Genomic DNA, 24,214 nt, shown 5'->3' with positions numbered 1-24,214 from the left:
CTACAAACCTCACGTTATTCCCTTGATGTGTACTTGACATGAAATGATCACGTGTGCCCTAAAAGCAGCTCCGTGTTTTTAGTTTAGCTAAGGTGCACAATACAAGATAAGCAGGCCTTGATGTCATCGGAAACACACAGGTGCGAAGGGAAGGGGGTCAGTATTGATCCAAAATTTGAAAATTAAGTACAAAAATTTAAAAAATAAATTCTCAAGGAGAGCTCCTAGAAGATACATAATAAACCCTTAGAATGCAATTTTAGAATCAGTATTATATTGGGAACCGAAAGCATGTAGTCATAAATGGTGTGGGTTTGAATCTAAATGCTACACACACACACACACAAAATAGCTGCATGAATTTGAGCAAAGTATTTAGCTTCTTGAAGAAATGGTATCCCTGTCTACCAAAAAACATGGTTTTATCAATCTCATAGGACTTTGTGTGAATTATATTAAATAGTTTATATCCGCAACTTAGTACCTGTTACACAGTAAATACTCAATAAACACTCATATGCTCCTTCTTTTTCTATTACATATAGAATAAAATATAAACCTAGGTGAATATATGTTTTCAAATAGGCTCTTAGTTGTGCCTTTGGTGTGTTGTAAAGCTAAACATTCTTAGGTTCAAATTTGATAACATGTAATTCAATGTTCTGAACTATCTTTTTTTTTGTAAAATAAAATATTTATTAAAATAAAATACTGTTGTTTGGCATAATTTGTAATGTGCTATTTGAGTTCATCTATAACCATGGACTTTTTGATAGCTCCTTGTTCTTCTATTACATGTTTTAAAGTAGGTTAAATTGAGTTGTAACTTTGAAATTATAAATTAGAATTAGAGAAATAAATTTTGGTTATTAAATTGTAAGTAATCTTGTCACTTCTTATTTCTGGGACACTAGCATTATTTTAGACAAATGTCAAACATGTATTTTATAATGTGTTCTTATTGAATTTCATATGATGAGTTTTTTATATAGAAAGTATGAATATTTTCATTAAATATTCTTTGATATTCTCCTGAATAAAATTAAGTGTTGCATAAAACGCAAAGAAAGTGCTTTGCTCTTTTTTGGTTTATGTGAACAAGTGTCCTGCTCAGGACAGATTGGAGTGTTCTCTAGAGAAATGTAGACAGTTCCCAGGAAGCTGATCTGCTCCTGCCATGGGGCCCATCAGGTTTGTGCCTGGGAGGAGAAGTGGACTTCGGGATGGATACTGAACAGCACAGGGAGGCACTGGAGGCCAGCCACAGGCTCACTGCTGCCTAGACAGGGGATGCATGTCGAGTGGGTGAAGTGTCATGTCCTAGTAATTGTTCTGCAAGTCTTATGTCTGTTTGCTTAATGATATTGGTATATGCATATTTATGAAGATTTTTACTTAAAAATGTCCTCAATGGAACATATCACATTTAACGACTACATTGAAATGAGTTTATTGAAATAAAGCAAGCAGTGTCCTTGGGATAGCAAACATAATCAGGTTGTTAAGAAAAAAGCAGCTGGGCTGGGGTTGTAGCTCCATGGCAGAGTGCTTGCCTAGCATGTGTGAGGAACTGGGTTCAATCCCCAAAACCACATAAAACTAAATAAATAATATAAAGGTATTATGTCCATCTACAACTAAAAATATTTAACAAACAGGAAAGAAAAATGCAGATCCTATGGATCTGCATAAGAAGGAAAGGCATTCTTAAGCAGGGTGCTATAAAGTTTCTGGGTGTCTTGTTTTGGACAGTGGCCAGATGCTGGCTTGGACATGGGAGAGCTCCGGGCAACCTAAGGCCTCCATAGTAACCGTGGGCTTTCTTCTTACAGATGATATGAAAATCTTTCTCTGCTTTAAGACATAATTTGCCTTCTTCCTTCATTAATATTCTGCTAATACCAGATTGAAATAAAACGATGAGTCCATTAGTCTAATTAGTCCCAGGATTTCTGAGTACTCATATGCACTGGGGAAATTCAGCCAGGCTCCTTTTTTGCCCCTTACCTGTGTGAAATAAAATGAAATCCCTTGGAAGTCTGAAAATTCTGAGCTGTATTACCCACAGGTCCAGGCCCCCTATCCTGAGTACAATAAGATGGAAGTACACTTGTGAATTTTGGTGTAGAGCACCATGCGATGACATTGAGGGGAACTGGAGGAGGCTGGGAGACCTCTCAGACTCTCTGGCTGGTCTGACCTGAAAGTAGGGCTGGGGGTAATAGATAGCTGTGCAGGTCTAACAAAGTATTGGCAAGGCCAATGGTGCACACCTGAATCAAAGTTCCTTGTCAGAGGCATCTTCTCCCTCCCAGGAAGTGTTTGCTTTGGCATTCTGATGTGCTCTATCACAGGCTGAGAGCAGCCTGTGCAGAGGGGGACCTTGAAGTCAAAATGGCAATGGGGTCAGAGCATAGTGGTCAGGGCCCTGATTTACACCCCTCAATGCAGAAAACATGAAAGGCTTGTTTTCAAACACTTCACAATCAATATGAGTGGTATGCATAGATGTTTAGAACAATATTACAACTTAATGTGCTAAAGAACTTAAAAAGGAACTGAATAAATGCAACATAGACATGCTCAATGTAAACTAGGGTCACTGGTCACTTAGTGAAAGATTGTTGATAGAGAACACGTTTGCTACCAAAGTAATCATTCAAGATCTTGTCATTCAAAATATTATGGGAGAAAATGTATAGATACACAATGGAGCACCAATCAGCCACAGAAAATAACAAAATCCTATCTTTTGTGACCAGGTGGATGGAACTCAAGTGATAAAAGCCAGACACTGAAAGGCAAGTACCCCCCGCTATCGCACTCACATTTATATATAAGAAATTGATCTCACTGGAGTAGAGAATGGATGGGGACTATCAGAGGAGGCAAGGTTGGGGAGAGAGACACAGGGAGATGTCCTTTAAGGGACACATGGTGACAATTCTGTTCTGCAGCATGATGACTGGAGTCCATGACTCAAGTTGGTCTCATTTCTTTAACAAATCTGCTTTCACTAAACTGATTGTGAACCTATGTGTATAGAAAAACTACAATCATTTTTAGAAGTCTAATTTTTTTTTCACATTCTTAAGAAGTCCAAAGGAATGTGGATGTTAAATGTTCTTCACCACAAAAATGATACCTTTGTGAGGTGACACATCTGTTGACTAACTAGATTTAATCTTTCACAGTGCATGTGCTCCTTAAAACACCATGTTGTATATGGTAAACACATACGGATTTAGACGTCAGCTAACAAAAAAGGTATAGAAGACAGATTAGTTTTAATTTGGTGAAAATGTTCATTAAGGTTACATAGTATTTGCAAATATAAAATTTGAAACATTTCACGTGTGAGTGGAGAGGCAAGAATGTTTATAATACTGGTTTCAGGTAATGAATTCCTAGTTGGATGTTTGCATATTTTATTTAAAATATAGTGGCCTTGATACAGAAGGTTTCACCTCAGTTATGCCATTTGGATTCATTGCCTGACTACTAAGTGATCCTTAGATACACTTTAAAAAAAAAAACTGTGGTTTTATATTAGTAAATATGTTTATTAATGTTATGTTTCATTGCCCAAAATGATCTTGAATGATTGAGATAAAATGAGTTTAATTATAAGGGAGAAATTTTTTATTAAGCAAAGTGTCATAACTAAACTTAATGCAATGTTTTTTGGATCATTTTTGGCTGATTTTTAAAGTGGTATTTTACTGATTTGTAATTATCATTACCCATATTTTCTAAAATATTTTGTATTATTTTGCTCATCAAATAGCTACAAAAAACATGATTTGACCTTGGCCAGACACTAATCAGAATGGGTATCTTTATTTGAATAGCCCTGACTTTTATACAGCCAATTTTGAGCTATATTAATATGTAGGTGATCTCCCATATACCTCCAGGAAAATTGTTCCTTGGAGTATTCTAACAATGAGGTGCATTTATAAAATATGTCTTATAACAAATAATTAATTTTGATTTGAATACATTGGACTTATAAATTCAATTAGTCTATAATTATGGTAAGGGCTTTGGCTCACATGTCATCATTGAAAGCTGGTGTGCATAAAAATAATGATTTAGCTGTTCTATTCTTATTTTTGGGCCATAATTCTTCTATTGACTACTGCACAAAGTGTTTTACTAATTTTTAATAGTTTAGAATTTCTAATTATCTTATTCAATCTATAATATTTTTGTTAATAGTGAACAAATTATGTCCTTAGTTTAAAATAAAACAAATTTGTAAGCACTGAAATGACACTATTCTAGTGAATCCCCTGCAGTTCATTTACTTTTTCCCATTTTTCATATATTTTATCACCTACTCAGATGGACCACTATCTTTTCAACTAACCTGCCTTCAGTGACCTGATTTTAAACCTACACATACATAAAACCTGTTCTCATTGTTAATATACTTCTAAATTAATTGTGGAATAGCTTATTCTCACATTAACTACAACCCTCTTTCTATTTATATTTTTAAAAAATTAAACTTAAGGAAATGTTGAAAGATGGAAACTTTTGATTTTGATACATTTGATTTTTTCTTATATATTTAATGTAGTTTTAGTTAATTGATGAATTCTCATTTTGTTTGGGAGAGGAACCATGTAAAACGGTAGCAGGCCTCATTCAAAGTGTAGGTATGGATCTCCCTGAGGGCCACTCTGGGGCTCTGTGCTATTGCTCCAAGCAGGCACACAGGTGATTGATAGTGCATTCACTGCCTCTGGACAGGTGCACACCTTTGCATCTCCCACCAACACCTACCTGCTGGGTTCCAAATCTTGTTTTTCCCCAGCTGAGGTTCAGCATGCCCGCGGGAGCATGGATGTTATGATCCACAACCCGGTTGGGCCAAGGGTCTTCTCTCTTGTGACATCACCATTGCCCATTCTGTCACATAGGCATTTTCCCTGATCTTCCCATATCCCATCAATTCCTGAGTGCTGGTAATTTTAGTTCATAAGTTTATAAATGGCTCTCGATTTCTCTGCAAGGCAGAGTTCATCTCAAGGAGGAAATGATGTTTCATTTGGGGAAAGCATAGCTTTCTGTGGTATCATGTTCCATTTCCATTTTATGTTTAGTTATAGGATTGCCTGTGGGTTGTTCTTTCTGATGGCACTTTTTACAATTAAAGAGGACAAAGCCATCATTTTAACTGCTCTGTGTAATTGAGCATGGTGATATCACATACTGATACAGTACAAGAGCCCAATATGTGTTTTTGAATAAATGAATGAATAAATAAATTCTCACCTTAGACAATAAAATCTATGGTATCTGAGATCACCTGAAAAAATAAACATTGAACAAATATGTTTCTCATTATTATTTATTTAAACCATCAAATAAATAAACAAAATGTTTTATGTGGATTTTGCCAAAATGAGCATGTGCATGAAAGATAATAATACTATGATATAACTGTGCAAACTATTAAGTCATCAGTGATTCTGATGATTTTAGCTACTGGTGTATAGCAGGTAATTAATACTATATTTCGATACCCTTTTTTGCAAGATGAGACTATCCAGCTATGAATTTTAATTGAAGCTGGTAGTTGGTCAAGCAGCCTAAACAAATTGCAAGTTTTCTTTTCCTTTAACTTCAGGAAAAGAAAATATCAGACCATAGAGGCAAATTTTAGTGAAATTCTTGCAAAGAGTTGGTTACTGCCATTGATTTTTTTCCTTACAAAATACTAATATATGAGCTGGTATAATTTGAAGCAATTGTGCTGTATTGTAATTCCCATAAGAGCTTTTTCTCTGTCTAAATAGAAATTAGATTTCAACAAGAAAATAATCTTTGAACAAATCATATTTGGAAATATATTCAAAAGAATAAAATTGGTAATATTTTGTGCTTAATATAGTTCATATTGCTTTTGAGTGCTACTTTATATGCTTTTCCATATTTATAGCTATATTTTCTTCCTCCAAATTGACATTGAATTCTCTTGAAAAACAATGGCTTGAGAAATAAACCTTTTTAAGAAGTGTGTTTCCTTCTGACAACTCTAAACATTTGGAAAAATTCATGACTACCCTCTAAAATAAATACATTAAGGAATAAATGTATTAACTATACTTCATATGGTTAAAGAGTATGCATCTGGAATTTCTATTAAACCTTAGCTTGTGTCAGAATCATGAACTGATTGCCCAGTCTGGTGGTGCATGCCTCTCATCCTAGTGACTAAAGAGGTTACGGCAGGAGGATCTCAAGTTTGAGACCAGCCTGGACAACTTAGTTAGACCGTACCTTAAAATTAAACAAAAAAATAAAAAATGAAGGACCAGGGATGGCCCAGTGTTAAAGCAAACCAAAGTTCAATCCCTAGTATCACAAAAATAAAAAATATGATCATTAACTACTTGAGACATAGGGATTTCTTGATATATTTCTTTCACCTTCTTATGAGTTGAAACTTAAACCAAAATATAGGAATATCTTTAAAATATTCTATACTATAGGGAATATTTTATTATGTTCTAAAATTTATTAAACTTTAAAATGATTTTTTTTAAATTAGTCATTTTGCAGACATACATTCTGTTGTGAAGTAAGGTATTAGCCATACAATAATGTTGGCATTGTGGAAAAACATGATTAATTCATATCCCTTACTATTTAAAATCACTATTACATAGGATATTCTTTCCTGCTTATCCTATCTTATAAATGTCATTACCATTAGAAGTACAGAGTATATTACTTCGGCCTCATATCCACATTTTATTAAACACAGTATACTTAAAATAGTAAGAAATCATAATTAGAGCAAGATCCATGTCTGAGCTATGGGTATGAAGTGTAATCACCCATATGTGACTGTACAGGGAAGAATATGGCGAGTCTTTCTCTAAAGGGATGTTTCATTCTGTGGGGTTCATAGTCACCATTGCTGCCAGTGGGACCTAAATGTTACAAATCTGATAATCAACCATTACCATAGGTTGCTTTTTAAGGATACTTGAAAAAGAGAAGGTACTTTATTGCATATAATGCATATTTTTATTAAGGAATATCCAGCTACATGATGCTGTTGCTTGGAGGTTATCATTTAAAGGTGCAAGGATTCCTCCTGTAGGATCTGATGAGAACACAGAATTCTATTCAGGCTCCACCTGGAACCCTCTTTCCCTGTCTGTGCCAATTGTCACATTTTTATTGGTCTGTGTTATCAATATTCTAATTTTATGCCAGTATGATCTAGATGCTTTTTGAGTTTTGCACTTTAAGTCTTTAAAACTTATTGTTGACTTAAATGATCTTGACTCACTTGAGTGCTGTGGAGGATTTATAAGTGGTCCAGTGGGTTCCATGAATACCTCTTCTTTCAATCTGCATAAGACCTTAAGTTCCATCTGTCTCTGCATATATCTCTTTAACTGTACCATTCTTTGTCATAAGATTTTTTTTTTCCTTTCTGAACTCTGCTGTGACATGTAAGACAAATGAAATATTTTGAAGCCAAAGCAGACATCAGTAATCCCAGAGAAAATGCAAAGACTTGGGGGGGTTGTGCCATGGCTTTTACCACTGGCTGAGAAGTGTTTTTTCAAAAATATCTTCCTGTGGATTACAGACAAATCAAAAAAGATATTGATTATACTGCTCCATTTCCATTTATGGAAATTTGTTTCTCTAATATTTAGCATAACAAGTCTTAGGTACCCAAATCCCCCCAGTTTATTGCACCTATTTTTCAAAATCTGTGATAAAACATTATAATTAATAGATAGGATGAGGTAGTAACTGGAATTCACAGGCCCTGTCACCTGTACATCTTGGTAGCTCAAAAGAAACCATCTGAGTACCATAATTATGAATGTAACAATCCAGAAAAATCAAAATCCTTAAAATCTGAATTCCAGAAATTATAATCCTGAAAGATCAAAATCTTAAATGTAGGAATTCTGAAATCTACAAAACAACCGTTGTCATGGGAAAATAAGCTGTCCACAAGATGAAAGCCAAGTCCTGGAGCAGCAATGCTCCTGCAATATGGCAATGGGGAAATCCAACTTAAAATACAATAGGACTCTGCATTCACCTCCCTTCTTGCTGGTGGAAATCCAGAGCTTGTAGTGAATCAAAGTAACCTTTCTCTGAAGAACCCAGTGAAGTTACTGAGTGCTCAGAAATAATAAGATGCACTGCAAGGTAAGAAGACATAGAGACTTTGGTGTTTGATCACCAGGATTTTTTACATCAAATAGGTTCTGTTTATTAGTGCCAGCAGAATGAATGTCCATCTACCCAAAACAACATGGTAACATGGCATGGAAGATGGGAAAATTTAGTAGTGGATGCTTGGGTTGGTGTATATTGAATGACAGAAGAATTTCAAGTTGAGCTTCTCCATGTAGAAAGTGAATGTGAATGTATTTTCTGAGAAGAGGTGTTCCTTGAAAGGGGGAAAAAATAATTTGTTTCTCATGATGCAGGAATTTAAAATAGAGTTAATCATTTTAAAACATGGTCAGCTCAGTGCAGTGGTTCATAGTGTAAATTGCAATTCACTTGTCCTTTGACCAAATTTTTTAAAAATGTATTTTTTCCTTTAAAATATTTTCAATCATCTTAAATTGTTAACATTAATTTTGGAATTCCTTATGCTCTGTGTTTCATCATCACATACTTTCCAACACTGGAGTTGTAAATCAGGTAAAAACTTTTAGAGAATTTTAATTTGTTTATGCAATTTTTGCAAATTTGACTCCATAAAATTGTATTATCATAACACTGACTTTTTTCATTTTTAAAAAATTTGTTCCTTTTAGTTATACATGACATGGAATACATTTTGGTGTATCTACATACATGGAGTGTGACGTTCTAATTAGGATCCTATTCTTGTGGTTGTGCATGATGCAAAGTTACCCTGGTTGTGTATTCAAAAGAAAAAGGTTAGAAGGTAATGTCCTGTTGATTCTACTGGACTTCCTATTCTCCTCCCTGGTTTGTTCTCATCATCCCGCTTTGTCTAATACAATTTACTTCTATTCTTCGCCTTTCCAACCTCCCTTGTTGTGGTTTTACCCACATATTAGAGAGAACTTTCAGCCTTCTGTTTTGGGGGACCTGGCCTATTTCACTTAGCACGATAGTCTCTAGTTCCATCCATTTACTGGCAAATGCCATAATTTCATTTTTCTTTATGGCTGAGAAATATTTTATTACCACATTTTCTTTATCCATTAATTTGTTGAAGGGCATATAGGTTGTTTCCATAGCTTGGCTGCTGTAATTGAAAAGCTATAAACATTGATGTCGCTGTGTCACTGTAGTATGCTGATTTAAAGTCCTTTGTGTATAAACTGAGGAGTAGGATAACTGGGTCAAATGGTGGTTCTATTTCAATTTTTCCAAGGAATTGACATACAGCTTTCCAGACGGGTTTCACCATTTTTTAGCCCCACCAGCAATGTATGAGCGAACCTCTTTCTGTACATTCTCACTAACATTTATTGTTTCTTGTATTTTTTTTATAATTGCCATTCTGACTAGAATGAGATGGAATCTCAGTGTAGTTTTAATTTGCATTTCTCTAATTGCTAGAGATGTTTAATATTTTCTGGTAAATTTTTGGTCAATTTGTATTCCTTCTTCTTTGAGGCAGTTGTTCAGTTGTTTTGTTCATTTATTAATTGGGTTATTTGGGGGGTTGGTATTCATTTTTTGAGTTATTTATATATCCTGGAGTTTAATGCTCTATATGAGGTGCAGGTAACAAAGATTTTTCTCCCATTCTGTAGAGTATTGCTTCATGTTCTTAATTGTTTCCTTTGCTGTGAAGAAGTCTTTTAATGTGATACTATCCCATTTACTGATTCTTGATTGCACTTCTTGCACTTTGGGAGTCTTATCCAGGAAGTCAGCTCCTAAGCTGACATGATGGAGAGTTGGGCTTTTTCTTCTGGTAAGCACAGGTCTCTGGATTACTGCTTAGTCCTTGATACACTTTGAGTTGAGTTTTGTGCAGGGTGTGAAATGGGGGAGTAATTTCATTCTACTACATCTGGTTTTCCAGTTTTCCCAGCACCATTTATTGAAGTGGCTATCTTTTCTCCAATGTATATTCATGGCAACTTTGTCTAGTATGAGGTTAACTGTATGTTAGTGGGTGTGTCTCTGTGTCTTCTATTCTGTTCCATTGGTCTTCATGTCTGTTTTTGTGTGAATACCATGTTGTTTTTGTTACTGTAGTTCTGTAGTAATGCACTGACTTTTCTATAAGCATTGTGCATATTCATAAAATACTGAAACTTTCTCAATAAAGAAATGTCCTTTTGCTTTATCTATATTTGTGAAAAATAAGATTTCTTGATATACCAGTTCTTTCAAGATCTTCTTGAGATCTCAATGCATCTCTGGCAGGGAATCATCCACCATGGCTTTCTGTCTTATCTGAAGATCCAGATTGCTCCTCACAGTATTTCATAAAGCACAGCTACCAAGCCTTGAGTGCACAATTTCCAACTGCAGTGATATGCGTTTACACAATTTCACTTTTTTATCTTTTATTTTCTCTCTCTCTCTCTCTCTCTCTCTCTCTCTCTCCTCTTCTCCGTTCCCCCCCTCCCTTCCTTACTTCCTTTTTTCTTTACTGGGGATTGAACCCAGAAACTCTCTACCACCGAGTACATACCCTGCCTTTTGAGTTTTTATTTTGAGACAAGGTATCACTAAATTGCTGAGTGTGTTAATTTTTATTAATATATTTTACCTTCCCATAACAGTTTCAGACATGTACCCTTAGTACACCTGAGTGTCTGTTTGCAGATTGCATGTTATTAATGCCAATTTTATTGTGTAAAGCAGCCTATAAGATGAGTGGGATTTCCTGTTTCTCAAATAAAACCCCTTTTAAATGCAAATAAATATTTTTAGGGAATTACTTTATGGCTTTCCTAGAAGAATGTTTTCAGAATTTTGATCTTTTCAGATTTTACCTTTAGGGATTTTGATGTTTAAGGATTTCAACATTTAGGGCTATACATTTGGAATTATGTCTTCTGTGTCTTGGTATATATAAAAATCAGAAAAAATTCTATACTAAACTAATTAATAAATATAAATAAGCATAACATGAGATAATTCTAAGGGAGAATGAGATAAAATGAAATAAAAACAAGAACTCAGATGAGAGTAAAATTGAAAAGTTTGAAAAATGTCACTCATATTGGGTGGCATGTACTTTTCTGGTGTGGAACAGAGAGAGGGCCAAGAGCTGATCAGCAGGACCCAGACTGCACTCTCATACATTCCATGTTTTCTTAAAGGTTAAGGGACAAAAAGCTTGAAACAAATGCCTAGAGATCCTCTTGCACTGGTGTCCCACCCAGCATGTACCCCTCCCAGAGCCACACCAGTGCTGGTCTCCAGGGTTTCTATGGACCCCAACTTGTGTTACTTAAAAGCAGGTAAGCAGGGTTCATTGAGCAATAGCGCCTTCTCTCATTGCCCCTGGCCAAATTTTATTTACATTTGTAGTTAATCTTAGTTTAGGATAGTATAGAGGGATATTGAAACCCTAAGTGACTTTAATGTGTCTATGTCTATTCTAGAATCCCTCAGAAAAAAGGATGAGTGCTTTCAGAGAGGATGACTGGATTGGGGGTGATTTACCCTTTCAAGCTGTTTCTACATGTTGGCTCATTTTGTATGTCTGATGCTTTCAATGATTTCATGGTAGCTTATAGTGGCTTTGAATGATAATTCTCTCTCATTCCTTAGTAATGTGAAATATTCTCAGTTAATGATCCTGTCAAAACCAGAGATGTTTAACAAAGTCTCCATTTTCAAGTACTATGGAGATAAACTGGGAATTCCTTTCCAGCACCAAACATTGAGAAACCACTCTTCAGTATCTGAGCCAATAGTGACAGAAGTGGAGAACAAAGCAATGATAAAGCTAAACAGGTGTCCCCATGGTAGAGAAATAACTTCAGCATCCCTGTGATTTTTCTATGATCTAAAGCTTTTCTGCACTAAAATCTTTTATTAGAAGTAATAAAGAGAGATGATCCAAAGAATATTTTAATGTACTGATTCTGGATAATTGTGTTCACATTTCCACAGAGACATTATTTCCTTACAAGAAAGCACTCAATTTTATTTGCATTGACATTAACTTCAGAACTTTGCCACAGTAAAGCTAAATTGCATCAGCTCATATGGTAGTTTTATTGCTTCAACAATTTTAACATTTTAAAAATTATTCAATTGAAATTTTAAGGGGAATATTTTGATAACCTCTTCTGGGTCTAAAGTAAAATTTAGCAATGATGTTAATCATATTAGTAGCATTTATTTTTTCCTAATCCTTACTAGATTCAACTTAGAGTCATTCTGTCAACCCTAGGTGAGATTACTTTCCAATGAGCCTATAATCCCCATTTTTGCAGCTAAAAAAAGACATCAGACTAAAAAAGTAACATTTACAGACAATTAAATAAATGATCTAGAAAAAAAGGAGCTTGACAACTTGAACTTTGAGTGACTTCAAAGTCTGCATCCCCCTGCTCTGAAGGCCCAAACCAACTTTCCCCTTGATTGCCCATTCTGTGCCCTAATTGGAAGTTACAGGAGACCAGATCAAACATGGCAATGGCAAGCCGGCTCTTCTCTTTCCTGGTTCCAAGGTTTTCTCAGGGCCATGTTGGACTGCATTGCAGTCCCCAGTTTTTATTAGGAACAGTTAACAGTTTCTTGTGGACTCAGCATTTTTCTCAGAGATAATTCAGGCCACAGGAACGAGTAATGAAATGAGAACAAAATAATTCTTTCACATCTCGAATCTTTTCTTTTGTTATATATCAATAGGCAATCCCGGCTCATAATGATAAAATAGGTTTCTTGAACCTAGTTTCAAAATATTTCCTTTTATTTGAAAGCAACTGATAAGCCACCCCATATATTCTGAGGCCCTAGAGAGGACCAGAGGAGACCCACACTGTAATCTCTTCTGCCTTTCAGGATGACACTTTTCAGGAGGGGGAAAATATTTTTCACTGACACTCTTACAAATTATGATTGTCTCTTTTTTATGTCAGTACTCAAAAGAAACCCTGGAAATGAGAGCTTTACAGTTTAGAAGATAATGAACAGAGCCTCCAAGAGAGGAATCCCAAGGGTGACGCCAGCTAACTTCAATGATGGTATTTGGCAGATTTTCTTTAGCACAAGGTTCCGCCAGCAACTCTTCTACTGGAGGATTGGAAATGGTAGAGAAGCATTGAAATATGCATCTCAATTCAAAGACATTGAGAATTTTTTCTCTTTCCTTTTTGGCTTCTTTTCAACATGGCTTATTCATTGAGATTATTAGTCATTAATCCAAATATTGTGCAAAACACAGCTATATCCTTAAGGACTGAAGTGACAGAGGAAGCGATTTTTCCTTCATAAACTTATTTCAGTGTTCATGATTCTTCTTTAGGACTTGGATTTCATGTTAAACATGGGCAGCCCTACTGCCCTTAGTTCCATTTCTAAGTGTGACAATACAGAATTTTTCTTTCATTGACCGGATATGTGCTACAAATTATAACTAAGAAAGGCAGGTGTGTCTAAGACAACCTGGCATTTTCTCTGAGCACTAGACCACTGTGATGAATTGGGTTTCAGGATAAAAATCAAAAGGTGAAAATGATTAATGAGAGGCAGAAGCAAGTGCTGCATCATAAGAGTTAATTCAATGCTTTAATGCTAGTGTTGTCAATATTTAAAGAGACAGTAAACCATAATATAATGGGACATTTCTAAATTGTATTCTATCCACATTTTCTGAGGATCCATCTTTGGCTTACATGTGAAACATGCTTACTGATGCCCAACAATGCCTGGTTTCTCAGAACACACAGAGGACTTTCTAGCATGCCTACCTATTCTGGAGCCTATTAGTTGAATAACCTCTTTTCTGAGGTTTAAGCTGCATTTTTTTAAAAAAAACTGGGTTTTGTCAGCAGACTTTGTTATTGGCATTTTAAAACTGAACTGAAGCTTTTATAAGCTTATTAACTATAAATGCTAGAATATTATTGTTTCTGTGAAAATTAAGTAGAATGTATTGGAGAAGTCCGTTCATATGAATCCTTCAAGAAGACCGCTCTCAAATTAAAATTAAAAGTTTTGGTGAAAAACATAACACTCAGGCAAAAGTTGTTTTTCATGAGTTCTTATTCATTTTAATTTGCAAACAACTGTACCAAAGTAGAATTGACATTTCATGCACGTGAGTGCGTGCATGCACACACACACACACACACACACAAACAGAAATGAAAGCATCACCATTGTCAAAGGATGGAAATATTTATTACCCTAAGTGACTTCTCAGGCCCTGTGTGTAGTGCTTCCCTCTGTTGAATGTCACCACCAATTATTTTCCATGTTAAAAGTTTTATTTAAAGGAATCACACAGCTCACTTTTGTCTTTCCTCCATTAGGGAACTTAGTCACTCTGAGATGGACTCTTGTGTGACTGCAAGGTACTCATCACTAATTTTAAGTGCCGCTCCCTGGAGTATCACAACCTGTTTCTCTACTCATGTTTTGTTAGTGAATTATGCTATTTCCAGAATTTTACAGGCAAGCCACATTGACATTTACGTGCATGTCTTTGTATGCCATGTGATTTTGTTATTCTTAGGTCCACAAGAGTGGGTGACTGATTCATGGTATTTATATGTTTAGCTCTTTTCAGAAATATGCAAATTCTTTTCCAAAGTGGTTGTTCTCAAGGACATTTTACATTCTCACTAATGGTACATGAATTTGCTCTCTATCCTTGCCATTGTTCTGTGTGGTCTGTTTTTTCTATTTTAGCTGTTCTAATGAGGAGTTAGTGATGTCTCATTGCAGTTTTAATTTCATTACTGTATTTATTAATGATGTTAAGACATGTATTCATTTACTTGTCATCCTTTTATATTTGGTACATACCTGTTCGCATCTCTTGCCTGTTTTATAATTGAATTCTTTTTCATTATTGATTTTTTTTTACAGACTATGGAGTCAAGTCTTTTATCATAGATAAGTCTTGCACATTTTTCTTCCAGTCTCTGTTGGGTCTTTTCTTTATCTTTTGAAGAGCCGAAGTTTTTAGTTTTGATGGTATCAAATTTTCTATCTATTTTCCATGAATAACCATGCTTTCAGTGTAATATCTAAGGCATATTTATCTAACTGAAGGTTGTAGATTTCCTTTTTAAAGTATTGTTGTTTTGAATTTTATATTTCGTATATAATCTTTTATAAGTAAATTCATGCTGGTACAATGCATGGATCAAAATGTATTTTATGCATATGAAAGTCTACTGTTTTCAGCAATCCTTGTTTAATACATTATTTTTAGTCACTAAAATACTTTAAAAAGTTTATTATCCCTGTGAGTTTGTGTGCAGAAACACTATTTTGCTTAATTAATCTATTAACTAACATTAATTCAATACCACATGATCCTGATAATTACTGCTTGTTTGTAGTCTTAAAATCATTTGAACTTTTCGACTTGGTTTTTATATTTAATTTTTCAATTGTTTTGGATTTTGTAGGTTCTATCCATATGGATTTTGTAATTCTCTTATAAATCTCTATCAAAAAAATCTTGTTTTTGTTGTTTTTGTTTTGTTTTTGCATAGCACTAAATGGATATATTTATTTGAGAAGAATTGATATTCTGACAGTGTTAAATCTTTTAGTGCACCTTCAGGAATGAGATACATCCCTTCCTTCATTCAGTTATATTGAATTCCTTGAAAGACTCTCTCTGTCCCACCTAGAACCAATTCCGCCACTTTCTTCATGATCAACATATCAATAAAGTATAGAAAAATGAATTAAATATTAAAGAAGGTTAGGAACTAACAAAAGATACTCAGAGAAATCAGGTGATAATATCAAAATTGATTTTGTGATTGTGAATTAAGGTGGCAGAAAATAATGTTGGATAAAGTAGAGACTACTTTTATGGAAGAGTCCTCCAACTGTGAGATTCCTGAAACAAAACAAGACAGACTTCTCATTGGTAGATTGGATGAATGGAATGATGCAAATAAGAGCCAGTAATTAAGAAGTACCAAGTGTGTAGGTGGTTTTAAAAATTAGAGAATGGGAGAAAAACATTGTTGAATTCAAGGGGCCTGTGTTAGTCATGAAGATAGTCTCAGTTCAGGAGTCCAGTAACTACAGTCATTCTCACTGAATACAGAATTATTTATTTCTGACTATTAAGCAAGTTTTCTTGGTAGATCAATTCCAGCAGTGGAGAAACATTTCCATTTTTTATGTTTTAATCCATTAGGTAGTAATAGAAAAGTTTGTCACTTTTGAAAGGATATCAAGAAGGAACAAGTCTGCAACAAATACTAATTGAAGTCGGATATCTGCTCAGCCACAAGGGGCAACTGTACAGACAGACAAAAGGCTACAGAAATGTCTCTGCTTAGAAATGATGTGGAACAGAGCTGAAGGTGAGGTCAAGTAGGAACATTACAAGGCAAACCTCCCCAACTTCTGTATTGAAGGCGCGTCCATTGAAAGAAAAAAGAAAGAAAAAACACTAACAAATTTCTGGACTAATACCAAACCTTGTTAAAGTTATGCTAACAAGTTCCTTTGTAGCATGACATACTGGGCTCCCTCAGATACCCCAAGTCATCAGGTTGGACATAGAATGTGTCCCCTTAGGACTTGCTGACAATGGAGGAAAAAGGGTTATCTAAGTTTCTAGAAGATTGGCCTTGAAGGAAAAAAGGATAGTGTTAGAATTGAAGCTCTTCCAAGCAATGTTAATGTCTGGTGGGACCACCCTCTGAGTGTACAATTTTTGTGAAGCTTTGAACATAATTCTTGTGCATTTACTTTATATAATTATATTACAGTTTAAAAATTAAAAAATGTGTATTTTTCAAGTAAAAAAATTACCTATGTCTACCATTCCATAATATGAAAGTGTATGTTAAAATTATATCTTTTTCCAATAATTTAAGGTAACTTATTAATACATCAAAAATGTGTGTTTTAGTATTTTGTTTAACTAACTTCTTCTCAACAAGAACTTCCCTCTCTTTCTACTGAACATTGCGACCAGCCCAGCCATGCAGTCCAATCTTCCTCTCCTTCATCTACCTTTACTTTTTCATAAAACATTAATCATATTCTAGCAAAATGTATGATTTATATTTATATTATAGTTATTGACTATTGTCTCCTGCTTCTGTTAAAATGTAAGAGAGCTTCAGGGTGGGTCTTTATTGATTGATTGATGTACCACTGTTAGGGATTATAAAAGCTGATGTGTGAGACAATGAAAGAAAGTTTAGAGGTGAAATGATTGGGTTATGAGAGCCTTAACCTAGTCATTGAATTAATCCCCTGATAAGGATTAACTGAGTGGTAGTGTGTAGCTAGAGGAAGAGGGTCATTGGTGACATGCCTTTGGGATATATATTTCCTTTCTGGTGAATGGAATGCTCTCTCTCTCTCTCTTCTTCCTGGTGCCAAGTCCTGAGATGCTTTCCTGCACCACATGCTTCTGTGATGATGTCCTGCCTCATCATGGGCATAGAACAATAGAATTGACCGTCTAAGGACTGAGGCCTCTGAAACCATGAGTCCCAAATCAACTTTTCCTTATTTAAATTGTGTTTTGTCAGGTCTTTAGGTAGCAGCAACACAGAAACCTGACTAAAACAATCACTGACGCAAAGTAGATATTCAATGCATCTTGACTCACTGACTACTTCAATATAAGCAGATATAACACCAGTTACATTTTGCATTTTTTTTCAAAATGTTCAGATTATAGCCATGTGAGGGTGGGAAAAGTACCTTTTGCTGGTAAAGACATAGGATTAAACCCAGGAGAACTAAGGAGAGTCAATCATTCCTTATTGTTATATAAATAAGGAGACTGATTTTAAAATGTACCCTAGCATCAAGTAATTAATAATGGAAGAAGACAAGATGTAAAATGTATTTTTTAAATATACATATATAATTATAGATGTGAGTCTTTGATATTAAACTAATTAAAAATATGACAAGTGATATCTAATTTTCTCAATGACAGACTTACCTAACACATTGGTGGAAATAAAATGCAAGCCTAGATGCTTCCTCTTTATATTAATCACCACTTGAGGATATTATATATTAGTATTTTCATTGCTCTGTTTAATACTCCCAGCCCCATAATTTGCATAATAATCCTTCAAGTCTTTTAATGAGTGGCTTACTCCTTTTACATTCTCCTGCAAATATGCTAATATAGAACTAATGCATATACGTACTAATAACTCACCACAAAATACTGAAAGCAGTCACTAACTCATATCATACAGGGAGCTCTAGGTGCCAGGAGCAAGAGAAAGCAAATCAAAACCAATATTTCATCCGTATTCTGTGTCAGCGGGAGCAGGCAACAGGATTCACTGCTGTATGGAGCCAACAGCGCTTGTACTTTTTGGAGGGTGAAGTTCATTCATGTTTTCAAATAATACTTCATTTTCTGAATTATTATTCCAAATTTAGCACTGATTATTTAAAATTATAGCTGCAATTTATAAGAAGAGTGCCATCCAGATCATTTGTGGTTTTGGTTAAAAGTAGACACTTTACTAAGGAGACCCTCATTGTTATACAAAATTACATATAAGAGGATGTGAGGGGGAAGGGTAAAAAGAAAGAGAGAGAGAAATGAGTTACAGTAGATGGGGTAGAGAGAGGTGATGGGAGGGGAGGGGAGGAGAGGGGGGATAGGAAGGGAATAGGAAGGGCAGCCAAATACAACAGACACTAGTATGGCAGTATGTATAAAACTGACTGTATAACCAATGTGATCCTGCAATCTGTACACTTGGGAAAAATAAGAATTCATACCCTATTTGAATCAAATGTATGATATATGATATGTCAAGATCATTGTAATGTTTTGAGCAACTAATAAAAAATTAAAAAATAAAATCAAGATATTGGGTCCACCTAAAACTAAAAAATAAATATTAAAAAAATAAATTAAATTAAATAAGACCTAAATACTAAATACTTGGAATGAGACATCTTGTGCTCATGAATAATAAGAATTAATAAAATTTTTTTTTTGCATTGCTCATCATTGTGATGGGAAAAATGAATGAATCACCAACAATCTTGAATTAGTGATTGTCCAAAAGAACTGAATTGACAAATATGGAGTAACATGAAACATGGCACGCTTATTTCATTTCTGTTATTCCAGATAGACTATTTCTCATAATGAAATCCCTTGATTTATCTCCAATGGTAGGTTGCAATGAAAGACAACATACTGGGTTTGTAGAATATTTATCAGTAAATTCTTTATATCTTTGAATTTTCTAGATGGGAAAATGCAAAAATAAATTCATTTTTATCATTTAAATATTTCACAATAAAGAAGATTCCATAAACAATTAAAAGGGTTTCTGATAAGACCATAGTATCATGGGATTTTATGTCACTAATTAGCACATATGTCTCTGCTTTGAAAAATCAAATAAGCTGATGGTAGGACTGCACTTGATCTTAGCCAAAAGGCCGAGAAGCGATGTGATGGTAGGACTGATAGAATGTTTTTAGAAGCATGATTTTTTTTTTTTTCCAAAAGGGAAAGACTGCTCCCTCCACAGGGAGGCCACATGAGTTCTAGAGATAGCAACTTGAGGGCTTTACTCCGAAGCAGCCTGAGCTGCCTCTTTCCTGTACAAACCCGCGATTGTGTCTGCACAGTACAGCAGAGTGGAGAGGACTGGGGCCCGGATGCACATCCAGGCAGGTGTTGGCAGAAACTCACCGCAGTCCTGCACAAGCCCAGGTGTGACTGTGCCGAGTGTCTGGTCCTGAGCAACAAGGCTTCTGTCCTGACCCTGCAGGGATGCAGCTGGAAAAGGCACCACAGAGTAAGGAGTGGCACTAATTCAGCCATGTCCATCCTTAATGGCCAAAATTGCATTCTAACCTGTCTAGAAACTCTGATAACATTCTTTTCATCTTTACTATTTTTTTTATTCTTGTGAACACTGAAAATGGCATTTTTTCATGCAAGTTCAGCTTTATATTAACAAATTAATGGTGTTAGTTTGAAGAACAATATTTATCTTTCTTTTACCTTTATTGAAGGAAATATATTCAACGCCTCTTGAGTATTTTAAAATCTTTCACACATCTTGTGAGGCATTTAAAATATAATATCATTTTGTCTTTTGATATCTCCATGGAGGCAGGACAGCAGATTAGCTTTTTTTTTTTTTTTTTTTTTTTTTACTCTGGGTGGTGGTAAAACTAAGTTTCCAAGAGCATTACTAATTGTGAATTTAAATATTACTTAGCCAGAATCAAACTCTATCCAAAACCAATGGGCATTTAAAAACAAATAAGAGAAACAATTCCTGGTAAGTTATTTTTGTCAAATTTCTTCAAGCAGTGTTTGAAAATAAAATCATGGTCCATACCACAGTGGACCTACTAAAACCTATTTGTTTCAAAGGTAAAAATCTAACAAATACGTGAGCTAGGAAGTGAAGGGAGAGAGGATTTCACCTCCCTCAGTTAATAAACAAGGGAACATGATTTTTCCCCACTCACTCCCCGGAACATCCATTGTTGCTGAGTCTGAGAAACAGACTGAAATAAACACATTCATCAGTTTTAAAAGTCAAGACCTTGAGTGGTCCTGAATCCTCAATCCATATGATCATCTTTCCAATTTATTGAGCTAAGTGCTGCATATGAGTGTGATGGTCTTCTTTGAGAATGGCACTGTCCCTGGAAGAAGGACAGGACAGTGATGAGACCTGGGGAATCTTAGGACACTTTACCTACTGAACTCCAGAATCAAATTCTTAGCAGAGACTTGGTGACTTGGGCATTTTATTGTTTTAAAGCAATGAGGCAAGTGAACTAGGGCCAGGAGAGACACGGACTGGAGGTGCACATCTCTAATACTCCATGACTCGGCCTTATCTCAAGATGCCAAAGCTCACTGTCAGGAGCGGCAAATGTATTTCAGGTTTCTTTGAACTGTCCCAAGGCCGAGGTGGTGCCCTTTTGAGAACTCTCTTGGAAAGGCGCCAGTCAAGATCGCTTAGTTGATGGTGGTGCCCTGTTCACAGGGGATTCTGTGAAGCTCACAGAGTGTATTGGTGCATGGCCTTGAGTTCAAAGGCCAGCTGCCTGGACATAGAGTATTGTGAGCGCAGACAAGCTTTAATTGAGCAGTTTCACCCACAACTTCGTTTTGTTAATCTTGAAGATGCTTTCTCATGGTAAGTCCTCTTGATGTTTAAACCTATATAATAAAATTGCGGAGCCTGCTCCTGGCCGGTTTTCTCCCATCAGGAGGTTTGGCTGGTCCGCTGACTCCACCCCACTTTTTTTTATATTTGTGTCTGTCTTTTTTCAATCCCTTCATTGGGGAGGTATAAATCTTTGATGAGCCCGGGTTTGTGGGGAATTCAATAAGCATTGAGTGGTCTGAGACATCTCACATCATGTAGTTCTGAAATCTCTTTGTGATGTCCAGCCCCAACACCACGCCACATGGGTCCATGTATAGGCACTGTGTGGGTAGACCAATATATCAGGGTAAATGATGGAAGGTGCCCCTTCATACTTCCTATTTGGTCTAGGAGTTGAGGGTTTGTCTCCTTCTAACTCCTTTCTGATGACTTTAGACCTAGAAGATTGTGAGTGCTATTTGATCTGAGCTTCTTCCTGCCTGACTTCAGGGGATAGACGATTGGACAGATACACACAGTCACATGGTGCAAACATGGGAGCATCTTCCTGAAGCAATCTACATAAGTGCTGAAAAATGGTCCTGAGTCAGCTGACATAATTTTTGTCAGACACCCTTCTTAATAATTTTTTTTTCTTTCTGTTACTTATTCTTCCTTAATCAGGGAGAGGGTAAAGAAAAGGGTGAAGACATTGAGCTAAGGAGGGTGGGTAGAAGAGTTATTTAATAAATTCTGCAACAAAGTATAACAATTAAATGTGATATTTAATATGTGTATAATCTTGAAGATTTCAGTTTTGCTGTCAAGACCTCTGTAAATCTGGGAATCAGTGTGAGCTAAGCCAATTTACTTGAGATGCCCAGATAGAAGTCAGGATTTTGTACCTGTCAGGCATGAATATGGGGGTGCAGAACTCACATGGTGGAGACAGGTCAGCCTTCACCTGAAGCTTTGAGTGTGTTTTCTAATCTGAGAATCCTGTTTCCAGTCGTATCTGCAACCTCAAACTATGGCATCATATCTTCATGGAGACCATTATATTTCTACAAAATGGCCTGAATCTGAAGTGTATTGATTATTAGGTGTCAAGAGAGATTTCATACTCAGGGGTTTTAGGGATTTTTTTGTTCTTTTTTTAAAAAATTCCTTGTTCAAATGCACTTTATTTTTGAGAGCTGCAAATTCAGCATCTTTAGGAGACCCCAATTAAGATATGGCCTTAAGGAAACCCTAAGGAAAATAGAACAATTACACTGAAACAAACTATTTCCTTACCAAGTTTCAAAGTTGGTCATGTTTTTGATTTTGAGGGCATTTTTAAAAGGAGCAATATTCGCTGATAAATATGTCAGTACAATCTATTTAGAAATTTACTAGAAGAATTTTTAAGAGATTTATTTAGAGGGAACACATAACCATTCTGAAAAATATAACAGCAAAAGTAGACACTGGATCAATTAGGAGTTACTGGAAGATAGGGGGAAAGTGTGTGTAGTTTTAAAAATATGAGTGAAAAATTACTCATTTTAACTAAAAAGCAAAAGCCTGAGTATCTTTTCTTCAATGAAGAAGGAAGATAGCTTGATGCCAATCAAATTCTTGAAGATTTAAATGACATTATTTTATCTCTGCTCTCTCAAAATTGCACATTAGATCCCAGAAAGGAGAGTAATACATTGGAGGAAAGAATTTGTTGGTTTTATCTGGAAAAAAATCCACTAAGTTTTCTTTGATTTGTTATCAGAGTAACATAATTTCTTACTATGGCTTAGAAAATTCTAAGCAGGGTAGTTCGTGGTTTGATTATGCAGAATTTAAGACATTTGTATAGAGGAAGAATGTTATGATTTTGAACAAAATATCAATTTATTAGCTCTGTACATTAGTATTTTTCAATTTTCTTCTCATGCCCAAACACAAGACTAACTCACTTCCTTTGGTGTATATATACTAAGACTTTTTACATAGAAACATTTTTTTATTCTATGTTGTCTACCTTGCCCCTGCAGTATGTATCAAACCAATGTTACCTTTCATAAAAATTCTTTTACACAATATCATGATTCTCCCATTCAATTTTGGCTAATACACTTTGGTCTTTTTTTTCAAAATTTCTATAGGAATGATTTAGTTCACTCTTCTCAATAGAAATTATACTATTTTAAAAAACAATGAATAGAAAATGCATTCTCTGTTGAAATGCATGTTTTTTAATCACTTGAAATTTTATAAGTTCAACATTTTTTGATGTGATGCAATTTTATATTTACAAAGAGGTTGCGAAGACAGTTCAGTGAGCCCTCATTGATGCATCACCCAGCTTCTGTTCATGTGACATCTCACATAGGCAGGTGCACTTATCAAAAGTAAGCAATTAGCGTCAGTATAATAGTACAAAAATGATTTTATTCTGATTATCTTGTGTCTCTCCTAAAGGTCTTTCTCTGTCTCAAGATCCAATCCTGAAACCCACATCATGGCAGGTTGTCCTTTTTGTATCTATATGTCTTCTTCGTCTCCTCCAATATGGACCAGTTTCCTGGTATTTCCTCATCTTCTCTGAACTTTGTTGACATTGATGCTTTTTGGGACAGAGTAGCTGGTGACATTTTAAGTGGCCCATCAGTCTGGGTTTGTCTGATGTTTTTTTTGTGGTCACACTGGAGTTAGGGGGTTTGACGATGAATGCTGTAGAAGTAAAGTGCCCTTTTCACCAATCAGCTCAGGAGTGCAGATGTTACCACGTCTCCCCAGTGATGTTCACCTAATTAGCCAGTTAGTTGTATGGGGTCTACCAAACTGACGTCCTGTGAGGTCACATGACTCTCAGCACCCTGGGCAGTGCACCCCTGTGCCTATGCTCTTCTGTGCAAGCACAATTTGTCTTTGTTGTTTGTTCTGCTTTGTTTCCTCTGGGC

Source organism: Marmota marmota, unplaced genomic scaffold (assembly GCF_001458135.2).
Source record: "Marmota marmota marmota unplaced genomic scaffold, marMar, whole genome shotgun sequence".
Lineage (NCBI taxonomy): Eukaryota > Metazoa > Chordata > Mammalia > Rodentia > Sciuridae > Marmota > Marmota marmota.
This window is presented reverse-complemented; position numbering follows the sequence as displayed.